Source organism: Mesoplodon densirostris, chromosome 5 (assembly GCF_025265405.1).
Source record: "Mesoplodon densirostris isolate mMesDen1 chromosome 5, mMesDen1 primary haplotype, whole genome shotgun sequence".
Classification (NCBI taxonomy): domain Eukaryota; kingdom Metazoa; phylum Chordata; class Mammalia; order Artiodactyla; family Ziphiidae; genus Mesoplodon; species Mesoplodon densirostris.
The window spans coordinates 37,978,224-37,994,166 of NC_082665.1; positions in this window are offsets into that span (position 1 = coordinate 37,978,224).

The window sequence follows — 15,943 nt, forward strand, 5'->3', positions numbered from 1 at the left end:
TTTATATTATCTCCATTCTTTTCAGTCTAAGCTGATATAATATTTAAGACTTTGTGAGCTTATAGTGTATCAGATTTTAATCCATTCCATTATATGAAAATCATATCGACATTTCTTTACAAGTTAGGCTTTGCTATACCTTGGCTCAAAAGTCAAGTTGCTGTGCATTATTTCCCTTTAAGATTCTTCCAAGTATTTTTCTCTAGCTGAAAGGGTCAATGTGGCATGCCCTTAAGATTCTTAAATGCACTGTTATGGCAGAACGGGTCTAAGAATACTCCTGTAAGACTTTTAGAAGACCTAACAGGTCTTCTAAGAATACTCCTGTAGACTTTTAGAAGACCTTAAATCTTTGTGAGGCATCAACATAGCATCTTAGAGCCATTCCGTTGTGAAATGACCCTGAAGCCAGCTTTTATTGGTACCACACTAGATTTGATTCTTTCCTTGAGACCATTTTTTACCTTGGGAATCTTTAGCTAAGAGGTACTGGAGATTAAAACTGGTTTTATTTCTAAAATCAGAAAGTCATGAGTCCTTCATATTTCCCCTAAATTCTGCTCAAAATCTGAACAGTTCTTTATTAAATTAATCTCTCTTCTCTATTTTACCATAGCCATCTTGAAGAGATAATTGGAACATTCTAGATACTGACTGAAAACTTTCTCAGCCAGAACAAAAGTTTATTATTTGTCCTTTCTTTTTCCATACTACCACAGGTGACAGTATTACCAAAATTTCCTTACTTACCTACAAAATAATCATCAAAAGTATCCTTGAAGTGCTTCCAATATCTGACTAACCGTCTCAAAGCAATGAAACTTGTTTTAAGTTTTTGTTGTAGAATCAAACCAATTTCACCTACTAAATTCTTTTCCAGTTATCAATTTCATTAAACCTACCCCAAAATTTATTGACTTAATATAACTATGTTATTTTGCTCATAATTTTGTGAACTCAGGAATTAGGAATGTTTTTTTTATGGGTAGCTTATCTCTGATCCAAATAACATCAGCTAGTGTGGCTAAGGCTAAAGGAACCACTTAAAAGATGATTTCTTGAACTCATATGTTCAGTGTCTGGATGTTCCTTAGCTTCTCCACATGGCCTGAGGTATTCCAACATTTTACATGCTCACTTACGTTTCTTAGTACAAGTTTTCTTAGAAAAAACATTCTGAAAGGTCCAGGCAGAAGTTGTGAAACTTCTTATGACCCAGATACACTGGCATTTCTGCTGACTCCATTGGTCAAGCAAGTTACTAAGGTCAGCCTACATTCAAAGATGGAGGGAAAAAAACTCAGTCTTTCAATGGAAGAATAGCATGTATTTATAAAAAAAGGAGGTATTTAATTATAGTCATATAAGAGAGAAGCTGACAAAAGTTGTTGGCATCACAAAACCTAAAAATTATTACATATATTACAAACAAATACCTTATTGTTTAATATGGTGTAAGCATGGATTTTATAAAAGTTAAATTGCAACAACTTTATCTGAGTAATGTGAATAATTTGACTTAACTGAACCATTTAGATACGTGGGTCAATTAATTTATAATACAAAGAGATATGGGAAACAATTCCCAGTAAAAGTCTGGACAATCATATTACAAAAGATATCTTTAGAAGCTGCTTGCCCTATGAAATTTTAACCCTCTTTACCTCTTGAAGTCAAGAGGGAACTCCACTAAGAATAGATCCAGCCTCTCTAAAATGTGAACTAGTATACAGTTCTGTAAAGACTCTGGCTATAAGACTAAATGTCAATTCACTTAAGAAATCTGGATCTCAAGTGGCTTGGGTTAAGAACAAAGTTCAGAAGCAACTTCTCTTACAAATGCAAAAAATTAATGACCACTGATTTTTTTATTTGCCAAGTCTGATCTTCTCCTGGGAAGAGAAGAGGACCCTGAACAAGTGTTAATGGTCTTTGCCCACAAGGCAAGGTTGGCTTTTCAGTGGTTTGGAATTTCACATACTAAGTTTCCCTGAGTACTTTAAAAATGAATCTGTTCACTGAATCTAAGCATTTTCTCAAAAATGTGGAAGTCCTTCACTTAATACTACAAAACTTGGTATCAAGGGACAAGACTACACATTTTTAGACTTTCCCTGTAATAGTGAGGGAAAAAATTGCTCTGCTGTTATTTCTACCTTAATGTCAGAGGCTTTTATGGCAGGAAATCATCTGGTTTGTTTCTAGAGGTTTGACATAGAAATCTCTAACAAGAAACCTATAAATTCACTCTGCAAGCAATTTGGAGATGAGTATCAGTATAGAAACAATGACCTGAAATCTTTAAGACTACGATATTACTAATGAAAATAATAATTTAAAGTCTCTAAAGTAATCTGCTATTTTACATTCAATTTACTGCTGACAATGTTGCCCCTTTTTGGGTTTGGTCTATTCTCAAAAAGTTCACTGTTCCATTTTGATTGTTCTGAGTTGCTACCCAGTTATTTGATGTTTTCCTTTCTTAGACTTCATCAGTATCATCATCATCATCATCATCATCATCATCACCATCACCATCACCATCATCCAATGAAATCAGGCTTTAAATGTTGTTTTAATTATTGGCAGTAGCAGTACTACTACCATTTATGGAAGATATGCTATGAAGCCTGTTCTGTGATAAATAATTTGTATACATATTTTATATTTACAACAACTCTGTAAGGTAATTATTACAGAGAAAGAACAACAACAACAAAAAACAACCAAAAGTCATTAACTCAAGCATTTATTAAGAATGCTGCAATACGGGGAGAGCAGCTTGAAATGAGTGTTCTGCAGAGAGCAAGTAGCTGACAGATTTTACAAGGCTGATGGGGGGGTTGGTCACTCAAAGGTTAGCTTTGCTCTGAAAACTGTTCACTATTCAGAGTGCTGGAAAGTATGGGAAAAGTGAGTTATATTAATCATGTAGGAACAGGAAGTTTGGACCTTAGTTTTACACCCACTGACTACTTAATTTACATTTAGGAAAAAATGGTAAGGAGGAACATTTGTAAGCTAAGATTCTTGGGGGCCAACGAAGACTTGGAGTTTGGACGTTTTATGCTGGTGGGAATCATTTCTTGAGTTAGCAGTTACATAGAAGCATTTAAAACACTGGGCAGCATAAAATATATAGATTACTCTGCTAAGGAACACATAAAGTAGTAACATTAATAGACTCTGAAATATCTCTGTAATCCTCCACATATCTTCCCTACTCCTAACCAAGAAAGCAAATCCATTTGATGAAGGCAACTGTTTAAAAGGCATCCGCAGGGACTTTCCTGGTGGTCCAGTGGTTAAGACTTCGCCTTCCAATACAGGGGGTGCGGGTTTGATCCCTGGTTGGGGAGCTAAGATCCCACATACCTCGCAGCCAGAAAACCAAAACAGAAGCAATACTGTAACAAATTCAATAAAGACTTTAAAAATGGTCCACATCAACAAAAAAGTCTTTAAAAAAATAAATATAACACATCTGCAGGAACTATCTGGCTGTCCAGTGATTAGGACTCTGTGCTTTCACTGCCGAGGTTGTGGGTTTGATCCCTAGTCGGGGAAGTAAGATCCCACAAACTGCACGGTGCAACCAAAAAACAAAATCAATTTTTGTTTCTTCCAGAGACACAGAGAAGACTAGAAGATAGAAAATCACCAACTCCCTGATTCTTTATCTTCGTGAGCATATACTTTATATCAACTTTACAAATCTTAAGGTGGCAAGAAAGATAAATACACATATTAATACATTATCAAAAGTCATTTGTATATTCTACAATGTATAAGAATAAGGTAAGTGAAAAGTTTAATCACTAAGGTTTATAATTTTTTCTTACTTTGAAAATGTTCACATACTCAATTTAATGTTAGTCTAATATCTTAAATTTAATTAAAATATGGAAATTATAATTGAAACCAATACATTAAACTCTATCTGTAATATTTTAAGAATTTATTTATGAGATTAACCTCTTTTAAAGACATCTATTTTTACAAGTTTATTTGAACACAATTTTTTATATTCAATATCTTAAATATTTGTCAAAGCAATGACATCTCATTTGACTCTCAAAAACCAATGTAGGAAATTTATTAAAAGTAAATGATAAGAAGTTTAATCCTAGTGTTATATACATTAGAATATTGAGTTGACATTAATTTTACCTAATAAGGTACAGAAGGAGACAGAAATCTTTAAATCAATATAATTAAATAATGCTAATTTGTCCAAAGATTCATATGTTTAAAAGGAATAGTACACAAAATTTGTATTAATATAATTTATAGGTGTATATAAACTAAAGTGCAATGACTCTGTAGACCATACTTAGAAGTACTCTTCTTAGTTAGAATGAGCTCTTTTCTCAGCTAGTAACTAGTGAACAAGGCAATTACTCACTTACACATGCAGCTAAATAATTTAACATATACCACTTTTTTAAGCAAAAGAAATGCAGTATAATAATTTTGCTTTAAGTCTTTAAGAAACTCCTAAATGTGTATCTAGACTAGCTATTCTTAGATCCCACCAATAATAACAAAAACAAAAATTTGATTAATATTGAAAATATCCAGAGAGAAGGAACAAAGAATGGAAGAAGAACACACACACACACACACACACACACACACACACACAGGAAAATTAAGAGGGAGCTTACTTTAGACAGAAATGAAATCTATATACACACACACACACTGACTCACACAGAAGAGACTTATTAAAGCTTATTTAAGTAAAGTAATCTCTCTCTTATCTATCTTTTAGATAGATCTGGCTATGTAATCTTCATCAACATATTAAACCAATGCATATTTATATTCTCAAAATCAATGATATTAAACGAGGGTTTCTACCAATTTTGTCCTAAGACCTCTCTCAGTTGAACAAATTTGCTTATATAAAAAGTTCCTCAGAATTGTTACTTTAATTATTAATTTTCTTAATAATTTTCTTGAAATATTCAAATAATTGGGGGTATAGGCACGTGTACAAATAGGGTACCAGCTTGCTGTGAGCTTTCCAACTGACAGTTGTCTGTTGCCTTCCAGTGGTGGGAAATGAAAAACACAAGCACCCCCTAATCAAATGCTTGTACTCTTGCCTCCCCTTAAAGGGTCTAACAGTGACAAAAACAAGTACAAGGTTCTCATTCAAGAATGATGATGTTGATGATGATAATGATGATGATGATGATGATATAAAGGCTTGAGTAGCACTCTAACACAAAAGGGCAGAGCACCAGACAGGGGAAGAACTTACCCAGCTTTCCAGGCATAAAGGCCCATAATAATGGAGATAACAAAGGGTCTTTGGCATGTCCTATCCTTATCAATATTTCCCAAACACGAAATGGGAGGAGAAAAAACAACTCAAAATCAATTATTTTAAGCCTTTACTAAAATCTTTGCAATATGTAAACAGTGCAAGATAATTTTCTGAAAGAATAATTACCATACAGATTGTCTAGGGTTGGCTGGGGAAGGTCAGTCAAGGTTTAGTTGTGTATTGAGAATTATTCACTCTTCAAAATCTCAGAAGGTATGTGGAAACTGAAGTTTTGTGAATTGTGGAACAGGATGCACATGCAGCAGGCCTTAGTTTACTAGCCATTGGTCGGTCAACTTGGGTTTAGCATGGAAGTGAGGAAAAGTATTTGGAAGCTAGGATCTTATAAGCATCATCAGAAAATGTTCCAGGGCTCAGTGTCATTCACACTACTACTGGCATTTTAAAGATAAAGACTATAGGACTGGAATGGCAAAGCAGCTCTCTCACAGTAAGACATGGAGCTAGTGGCTAAACTGTTCTCACCAGAACTCCACAATAATTTAATCTGGATATATTTGGAAATTTGCTTATTTCTCTTCCAGACCCCGTGACCAAATGGAGGTGAGGTACACCAAAGTTAAGGTCTTCTGGGAGATGATTAAAAGGTGATTATCTCTGATAATTTTGACATTTTGAGATCATTAAAAGATTTATTTCTTAATGATTCAACAAGTAAAAACAAACAAATACATGTCTCCATTTTAAACATAGTTACTTTGAAGAATGAACAATATTTGCCGTATTAATCTTGAAGTGATATGCCACTCTCTTACGTAATTAAAAATTTTGAACCCCTCATATTAGGCTATGAAAAAGTGTGTTATACTTCCCTCAGAAAACCGTTTTTTTAAAAAAAATCATTCACACTTAACAATAAAGAAATCATAAAGCATGAAGGGTCATTTTTCCTTGGTGGTTGCATTTTAGAACAGGGCAATACCTTATATTATGGGACTAACTATAGTGTAGAAGGCCTGACAATAGTGAACACGAAAAAAAAAATTGAAGTGGTGAGGAAAGGTTAGAACATTCTATCTTCTCAAAATCAAGCCCTGTAACTTTCAATTCAACCTGTCTATTCATTAAATCTGTACCTGAGAATCAAATGGGAGAATAAAGCAGACATTAAATACATAGTTAAGTATTACAGAATTCCCCCAGTGCCTAGAGCTATTTTCCATTGTTATTTCCCCATTAGTGCTTGCTCCCAATTCAGGTGTCTCTTTTCTGGCGTTCCCATGGCTTCTCTCTGTTCTAGGACATTTCTTCAACAGAGGAAGATAAATCTGGTTTTTAAAAAAATGTGTCAGTTCTGATAATTGGAGGCATTTGCTTTCTAAAATAACTTATGTGCAGGTTTTCTTGTTTGTTCGTGTTTGCTTTTTATGTGTATATTTGCTTCTATTTGTGTTTGCTCTTTTTAGTTTGTTTGTTTTGTTTTTGCCAGAGAACCAGCATCCACCTGGAGGAAGCACTAAAGTAATGAGAATTACATCTAGTGAACTACATTAACTTCCGTGAACTAGACATTTATGTACTAACAGCCTCTTCATTACATTTGCTTTAAGACCTCTCTTCTTTATGCCCACCAATCTAAAACAACTATGCCATAAACTGTCACAAAATCTGAGTCACCTTAAAATATTACAGCCCACATCCTAAAATCCTGTAAATATCCTTCTCTTATTTCCTTGATTTGAGGCAACACTGAGGCTCCCTTAAGGGTTAAGGTGTGCACTCCCATATTGTAGGAAGTCTAATACACTTAACCTTGCTTGATCTGAACTTCTGGTTTGTTTGTTTGTGGTAAGCCCACAATCAACATTAACCAGACTAAAACTGAGCTCAAAACCTTTTGCTTACCATATTCAAAACCATCATTTCAACACAAGTCCCTAAATATTTAAAGAAAAATTCTATAGGTATAACACATTCCTTTCTGTTTCCTTGTCAGAATGACTTTATTGATCACTTCTTCTGTCCTTCTACTTTTACATTATTAACAAGGATCATAATCATTGCAAGTGTGCTTTAATAAAATAGGACCACTCCTGATCTCACTGCAATAGTTCTTAACTTGTCTCAATGGCACCAATTTCATCTCACTGCCTATATTCCCAATAATATAGATATTCATAAAATCTCATATTATGTTATTACTAAATGACTCATTACTACTTAAAAGAAATCAAATTTCTCTTTCACCAGAGACAATGGTATTTGAATAAGTATTGACCAATTCATCTTTATCTCATACAACCATGCTCTCAAACCAGTATGTTTTGTTTTGTTTCGTTTCGTGAATCCTATAGATGCTTTAATTGTTCTCAGTCTGCAGGATGGAATCTACACTTCATTTAAACTGAATTTAAAATTATTGCCTAAAAGAGGTACATCTTAAATATGAAGATAAAGAATGTTTGAAAATAAAATTTTGGAGAAAGATGGACTTCATAAATATTAATCAAAAGGGAACCCTCTTGTACTGTTGGTGGGAATATAAATTGATATAGCCACTTTGGAGAACAGTATGGAGGTTCCTTAAAAAACTAAAAGTAGAACTACCATATGACCCAGCAATCCCACTACTGGGCATATACCCTGAGAAAAACATAATTCAAAAAGATACACATACCCAAATGTTCATTGCAGCACTATTTACAACAGCCAGGAAATAGAGGCAACCTAAATGTCCTTCGACAGATGAATGGATAAAGAAGATGTGGTACATATATACAATGGAATATTACTCAGCCATAAAAGGGAATGAAATTGGGTCATTTGTAGAGATGTCGATGGACCTAGAGTCTGTCATCCAAAGTGAAGTAAGTCAGAAAAACAAATATCGTATAATAACGCATATATATGGAATCTAGAAAAATGGTACTGATGAACTTATTTGCAGGGCAGGAAAAGAGATGCAGATGTAGAGAACAGACTTGTGAACACTGAGGGGGAAGGGGAGGGTGGGACGAATTGAGAGAGTAGCATTGACATATATACACTACCATGTGTAAAGTAGCTAGTGGGAAGATGCTGTATAGCACAGGGAGCTCAGCTTGGTGCTCTGTGAAGACCTAGAGGGGTGGAAAGAGGGGGTGTGGGAGGGAGGCTCAAGAGGGAGGGGATATATGTATACATATAGCTGATTCACTTGGTTCTACAGCAGAAACTAGCACAACATTGTAAAGCAATTATACTCTAATAAAAGTAAAGAAAGAAAGAAAGAAAGAAAGAAAGAAAGAAGCTGGTGCTCCCGTACTAATATCAGAGAACATGCACTTTAAGACAAGAAGCATTGCTAGAGATATAGAGGGACATTTCATATTAATGAATCAATTCACAGGACTCTACAATAATTCTAAACATGTATGCAAAATATATAAAACAAAAATTGATATAACTCAAAAGATAAGTGGAAAATAGACAAATTCATAATTATAATGAGGTTATAACAAATATCTCTCAGTAACTGACAGAATAATCAATCAGGATAAAGAAATCTATATGAATATAGATAATTTAAAAAGCTGATTAGCACATTTGATGTAAATAACAGCTAGAGATCACTATATCTAATATGTATACAATACACATACAATTCAAATACACAAATATTTTTATAAAAATTGACTATATGTTGGCCACAAAGCATCAACAAATTTCAAAGGATTGAAAAACTCATAAACAAAATATCATATAAATTCATCTATTTTATGAGATAAACTATAACTTTTGTATCTTTCTGATGAATTTATATTTTATATTATAAAGTGATCTCTTTATTCTATGCTAATATTTTTCATTTAAAGTGTATTTTTGTATATAATATAGACATTGAAGACTTACTTTTGTATCTCACAGATACAAGAAAAAAGTTAATAACTGTTATGGATTGAACTGTATCCCTGCAAATGATATATTGAAATCTTAATCCTCAGAAGGTGTGAATGTAACATTATGTAGAAACAGAGTCTTTGCAGGTGTGATCACATTAAGATGAGGTAGTACTGGAGTAGGTTAGGCCTTACTCCAGTATAACTGGTGTCCTTCTGTAAGAACAGGGGAAGACAGAGACACACAGGAAGAATACCGTGTGATGACTGAAGTAAAGATTGGAGTTATGCAAACATAAACCAAGGATCACCACTAGAAGTTAGGAAGAAGCAAGGAAAGATCCTCCCCTATAGTTTTAAGAGGGAGCCTGGCCCTGCCAAAACCTTGATTTCAGACATCTAGACTCCAAAACTGAGAGAATAAAGTTCTGTTATTTCAACTCACTCAGTTTGTGATACTATTTTATGGCAGACGTAGGAAATGAACACAGTATCATTTAATCACTATCCATGATTTCAAAATGGAATAAAAGGAGTTTTCATAAAAACTTTATAGACAAAATAATCTATAAATATCATCCTTATTTCATTTTTTTCCAAGTTTAGGGGCTCATTTTAATTAATTAATTAATTTATTTATTTATATTTTTAAACATCTTTATTGGAGAGTAATTGCTTCACAATACAGTGTTAGTTTCTGTTGCACAACAAAATGAATCAGCCATATGCATACCTATGTCCCCATATCCTCTCCCTCTTGAGCATCCCTCCCATCCTCCCTAACCCACCCCTCAAGGTCACCACAAAGCACCGAGCTGATCTCCCTGTACTATACTGCTGCTTCTCACCACTAGCTAACTATTTTACATTCGGTAGTATATATATGTCGATGTTACTCTCACTTCGCCCCAGCTTCCCCCTCCCACCCCATGTCCTCGAGTCCATTCTCTATGTCTACATCTTTATTCCTGCCCTGCAACTAGGTTCATCAGTGCCATTATTTTGTTTTATTTTTTAGATTCTATATACGTCTTAGCATACGGTATTTGTTTTTATCTTTCTAACTTACTTCACTCTGTATGACAGACTCTAGGTCCATCCACCTCACTACAAATAACTCACTTTCATTTCCTTTTATGGCTGAGTAATATTCCATTGTTATATATGTGCCACATCTTCTTTATCCATTCATCTGTTGATGGAAACTTAGGTTGCTTCCATGTCCTGGCTATTGTAAATAGAGCTGCAAGGAACATTTGGTACATGACTCTTTTTGAATTATGGTTTTCTCAGGGTATATGCCCAGTAATGGGATTGCTGGGTCATATGGTAGTTCTATTTGTAGTTTTTTAAGGAACCTCTATACTGTTCTCCATAGTGGTTGTATCCATTTACATTCCCACCAACAGTGCAGGGGGTTTCCCTTTTCTCCACACCCTCTCCAGCATTTATTGTTTGTCGATTTTTTGATGATGGCCATTCTGACCAGTGTGAGATGATATCTCATTGTAGTTTTGATTTGCATTTCTCTAATAATTAATGATGTTGAGCATTCTTTCATGTGTTTGGTGGCGATCTGTATATCTGCTTTGGAGAAATATCTGTTTAGGTCTTCTGCCCATTTTTGGATTGGGTTGTTTTTTTTTTTTGATATTGAGCTGCATGAGTTGCTTGTATATTTTGGAGATTAATCCTCTGTCAGTTCCTTCATTTGCAAATATTTTCTCCCATTCTGAGGGTTGTCTTTTCATCTTGTTTATGGTTTCCTTTGCTGTGCAAAAGCTTTGAAGTTTCATTAGGTCCCATTTGTTTTCTTTCATTTTTATTTCCATTTCTCTAGGAGGTGGGTCAAAAAGGATCTTGCTGTGATTTATGTCATAGAGTGTTCTATGTTTTTATCTAAGAGTCTGATGGTGTCTGGCCTTACATTTAGGTCTTTAATCCATTTTGAGTTTATTTTTGTGTATGGTGTTAGGGAGTCCTGTAACTTCATTCTTTTACATGCAGCTGTCTAGTTTTCCCAGCACCACTTATTGAAGAGGCCATCTTTTCTCCACTGTATATTCTTTCCTCCTTTATCAAAGATAAGGTGATCATATGTGTGCGGATTTATCTCTAGGCTTTCTTTCCTGTTCCATTGATCTATATTTCTGTTTTTAAAGTCAGTACCATATTGTCTTGATTACTGTAGCTTTGTAGTATAGTCTGAAGTCAGATAGTGTGGTTCCTTCAGCTCGGTTTTCTTTCTCAAGATTGCTTAGGCTATTCAGGGTCTTTTGTGTTTCCACACAAATTGTGAAATTTTTTGTTCTAGTTCTGTGACAGAGAAAAGGGATGGCAACTTTAAAGGCAGTTTTAGTGGTCCAAGAAAACTTTTTGAAGTTTTATTCCTGCCTCTACCTTTGTTAGAACATGATTAGGTTAGAATATGATGTCTCTTGCTGTACCACCTGCATTGAAAACGAAACTTCAGCTTTCTTATCTTTAAAAAAGAAAAGCAACTTTAACATCTGACTTGACCATTTCATTGTCTTATTGTAATAAATAAATTCAGAAAATGTATACATAAAATGTATATAAAACTGTATAAAAAATGCAATTCCATGTGTGAAGTGACATATAAACAGGCAAATGGAACAGCTGAATATCATGGAATTTTCAGAAAGATTAAACTGATTCTTAACCTTAGGATTGCCTCTTACCTCCTGAGCATTATGAGGAATTTAATAAACTCTGGAGTTTCAGTGTCTTAACCTATAAAATGGTAGTAATCATAATTAATTTTTTGAGTTATTTTTTGTGGTGGTGGTAGTGATAGTAGCAGTAGTGGTAATACTACTAGTAACAATAGTATTAGTACCATCATGCCTCTGATTTTAAAATGCTTCAGGACAGTTTGCATATAAACAAGCACTATTTGTTTTATACTCAAAAAACCTTACTATACTTTCCACATTAAGAGTTTTATTGACAATTATAGCATAACTTTGACTCCAATCTAGTCCAATGCTGATTTTAATTAATAACAATGAAAAAATTGGACGTGCTTAAGCTTATTGTCCATTTGTAGGCTTGCATATTTTAAAGTAGCTTAGAGTAAAATGAAGACCTTAAGTTCTGCATTCAGAGTAATAGGATTATAAGCAATATTTAAATTGATTAACACCCAAATTCCCTCATCTGTAAAATGGCAATAAAATTACCTCATGGTGTTATGTGGGATTAAAACTGGTATAATTTAAAGTTCCTTGAACATTGCCTAGCATGCAGGAGATACTCAATAAATAATAATTATTTTATCATATCTTGATCTGAACCTCATTTCCATCTGCTACTTTTATTGGAATGGTTAAAATCATTTTTATATCGAAAGGACTATATCTCCCATATCTACTCTCCCTAAAGAGTGAACTGAGTATTTATCATTCATTTTAGATCACTCTTCCAGATATACTGGTCTTTTTGCATCTGATACAGTCTCCAAAGTATATGCATTTTATTCTAGAGACCTGAAATCTTATTAAATTCTTTATTTCCTGAATTTTGGATTAATTCAAATATGAGCATTGAGTTTTATCTCAACTGAATTAGTAAACAATCTTTTGCTGGGCAACTAACATCATGATTTCGTTTTTCTTGCCCCTCCAAAGAAACTGTATAAGTATTTTGTCTCTCTTTTACCTTCTATAATCTTCATGTGAATCTTTGATGTAAATATGGAAATAATAACAAAAAATGATAAATTGGTCAAAACCACTTTAAAATGTAATTTGTTTTCTTTTCATTTCCATGAATGTTTTCTGCATTTGGTTTTTCTCCCTCCTTCAGTTTTTCACACTCTCTCCCATTTGATTCATTTAAATTTATTTTCATTCTTTAAGAGGTCATTCTTACTGTTAATATTTGGACAAAATGGCTATAGTTTACACATATTCCTATAGCTATGTTCCTCTTGCCATTTTTCTTTAAAAAAAAGTTATTTATACAACCTCTGCACTCAAAGGGATTTTGTCCATTCTACCTGTTTTTCCTATTAGTTTTCATATAAAGACACCCAGAAAAACATATTTTTCATGAAAAGCTGACTTTATCATAATTGCAAGGCAGAGCACAATCTTTTCAGTCTCTTAAATGTATCAAAAAGGGCAGTCTGGCAGGATTGGTGAGATTTGGTAAAACAGACAATTTGTTAGAAAAGTTCGTGAATTCATCCTTGGGACAAGTCTACAATGTTAAGAGTTAAATCAGTCCTTCTGTCATCCTGGAAAATATGGCCTTAGTAAGCTAGTGTTTAAAAAAAAATACTGAACTCAGGCTCACTGTTTGTTCAGTTTATCTATTTTGTGAGTTATGGTACAGTTGCTTCCAAAATTTTGGTTTCTGTTTCATTTCTCATTCCTTCTCCCTAACCCTCTTCTTCCTTCTCTGTGACAGAGACAAATACTACTACTTAATAGATGGAAAATGTAATCAAATTCATGTCTTCATTTTGATGAGCAATAGAAATAAATCTGAAACATGATTCCAATCCAAATAGATTTTGGGCATTGCTAGTAACACTCCTCAATATGCTAAAAAAAAAACAAACAAACATATTTTTAAATGATCTATCATTTAAATATGTATGCTTTCATTATAAGAAGTGATGAAAACTGAGACCAAATTAAATGACAAACAATATACATAATGGAACAATTCATGATCTGGGACTATTTTAGTATTATAACCAATACATAATTTTGTCATGACTGATTTTTCAGAGTTTTAAATGCAGACCCTAAAGGTATACTTTTAGTAAAACTACTGATTAAGTTGTTACTTTACTTCAAATCATATAGGTTGTGAAAAGAAAGAAAATTTGTGCTACAGCTTTCAAATGGAATTAGAGGAGTCTCCTTTTAGAGTAATAGATGCCATTTATTTGAGAAATATGGTTCATGAGGTTAAAGTACAGGAAGCAATAGAAGAGATTTGGATTAGAGACAAGCAGAGAAGTTTTCCCTACTTCTTCAATGTCCCTGGAAGCAGCATTAGTGCACAAGGTATTTGTTCAAAATATACAATACTCCTGGGCATGAAATATCATCCTTTTATGTGCCAAACACAAAAAAACACAACAAAACTTAAGATTAAAAACAAAAGAAACTCTTTTTTCTGTCTGAAAGCATTAAAGGTTTGTTTCCTTATTAGAAAACTCTGTGACTTTGCTCCATGAGAGGTCTGAAAAATAAATAAATAAATTATACACTACAAGATAAGAACTAATTTGATAAATATAAATGAGGCAAGATAATTTATTTAGATGTTATTTTGCATTTAATATTTTAGACTCTCTCTTCCAATAAGTTAGCCATAACTTTCCATTTATTTGTCTGAGAGAATTTTGCTGTCCTCATTTCAGAAGTTGGTTCAAGTTAATGATTCTTCATGTGATTTGTAAAATGTCTAAACTGACTAAACTAAATATGCTAGGACCTTCAAAGAGTAAAAGCAAAACAAGGAGAGATGTTTGGAGGAGCAGGAATGGAGAAAGAAAGACTCTCCCAAACTTGGAAGAGATCCTTGGAGAGAGGGAACCTGATAAGCATTCAGTATTGGCTCAGTGGAGAGTTTTAAAGACCTCAAAACAGCTGTGTGAGGAGCTCTCTAGGAAGGCTGGGCCCTAAGAATTAAAGTGTATGATCTTGTCAATGTTCCCTGGCTCCAAGTGTGATGTGAGGGGCTGAGAATCATTGGATCTCAAGGCTAGAAAGTTAGGCATTCTCAGGTTAGCCAGGGTAGCCAAACAGAGCTTTCACAGTATGTGACAAGTGAGACCTTCAAATGACTATGAAGGAAGGAAGACCTAATAACACTAAGACTCGATTTTTCACTATTCCTAAAGGATGTGTGAGAATCACACTGGAAGTTGAGTTAGTTGTAAGATATCACTTGAAAGTAACAAGCAACCAATACTTATACAAGACATGATGTTTTTACCTTTTGGGGAGAATGAACTCACATACAAATAGAGAAACACGAAAATACAGGTAGACTTAGAATAAATGCTTAAATTTTATAAGGTGTGAAAAAGATTCTAATGTCATATCTTATGCTATGGAACATTGTTTCAAGTTCACTGAAACTAAAATACATGATGTCTTTCTAAGTACAGAAAAAAATAATGGTGTTTTGTAGTCCTTAATGACATATGAAAGGCTGCCTCTGAGTGGGAAATATAAAACACTATGACAAACATCAAAATCATCCCGACGGGTTTAGGGTAAAGGTTAAATTTATTGGTCTCTCCAGAAATACAATTAAACCTGGTTTTCAAATCTCCATGGAGAGCAAAATTCACTGAAAATGACAGAAGTACACATAGTAATCTTAAATGTATTTGAAATCCACAACTCCTAATTTATCTTTCTCCCTTACTCCTGAAAAATTCCTAATGAAATCCCAAAGAGGCATTCTATGCATATATAGGCCTTTTTTTGACACTGAAGAAAAAAACAGTATTATTCATTTTTATAAATCATAAATCTTGAATAGGATATTGTCGACCTACAAATAAAACAACCAGTTATTTTACCAGCAAAATGATTTTATTAAAGAATAGCAGAGGAATTGCAATTCAGGACATGCAAGCTATGGTAATAACCATAGGCAAGTCCAGAAAACAAAGGAGAAGAATGTTACTTTATAGGGAAATAAAAAGAAAAAAAAAGAGGAAGTTGGGAAAAGCTGCTGTGAAAGAAAGTTTATTGGTGGAAACTGAGAGTTCAGA